Genomic DNA, 689 nt, shown 5'->3' on the forward strand with positions numbered 1-689 from the left:
GTTAGAAGATCTAACTACTTACTCAAACTCTCCACTTGAGCCGCCAATGAAGTTACCGCATCTATCTCATGGAGACCGGCCACTTTCTTCTTCTCCCTAGCATTCCATTGGTAGCTGTTTAACCCCATTTCTTCAATCAACTGACGGGCCTCATCGGGGGTCTTGCTACCAAAGGTACCTCCTACTGCCGCATCCAAGAGTTGCCTTGTACTCGGGTTCAAACCATTATAAAATGTCTGAACAATCATCCACTCCAGGAATCCATGTTGCGGGCACTTTCTAAGGAGCTCCTTGAACCTTTCCCATGTCTCGAATAGAGACTCCAATTCCAATTGAACAAAGGATGAGATCTCATTCCTAAGCTTTGCAGATTTTCCGGGAGGGAAATAACGGGCAAGAAAAGCTTCTACCATCTCCTCCCATGTGGTGATCGATGCTCTAGGTAATGAGTGTAGCCACTGCTTCGCTCTCCCCTTTAAGGAAAATGGGAAGGCTCTCAACTTGATGGCATCATCCGTCACTCCGTTTATCTTCAGCATATCACACACCTCGAGAAAACTCTCTATATGACTGTTTGGATCCTCATCAGCTAAACCGTTGAACTGTGTGGATTGCTGCAACATGTGGATGAATGCCGGCCTCAACTCAAAGTTCTGAGCTGTAATCGGGGGACGTACAATACTTGATTG

The 689-nt window shown here is 46.3% G+C and overlaps 1 non-coding gene across 1 annotated transcript; it reads left to right on the forward strand.

The window, feature by feature from the left end:
* The first annotated feature begins 258 nt into the window (after positions 1–258).
* On the forward strand, positions 259–365 carry LOC120278370. Its single transcript, XR_005541701.1, has one exon. It is a non-coding gene; the product is annotated as a small nucleolar RNA R71 (small nucleolar RNA).
* Positions 366–689: the final 324 nt, after the last annotated feature.

Source organism: Dioscorea cayenensis, chromosome 15 (genome assembly GCF_009730915.1).
Source record: "Dioscorea cayenensis subsp. rotundata cultivar TDr96_F1 chromosome 15, TDr96_F1_v2_PseudoChromosome.rev07_lg8_w22 25.fasta, whole genome shotgun sequence".
Classification (NCBI taxonomy): Eukaryota; Viridiplantae; Streptophyta; class Magnoliopsida; order Dioscoreales; family Dioscoreaceae; genus Dioscorea; species Dioscorea cayenensis.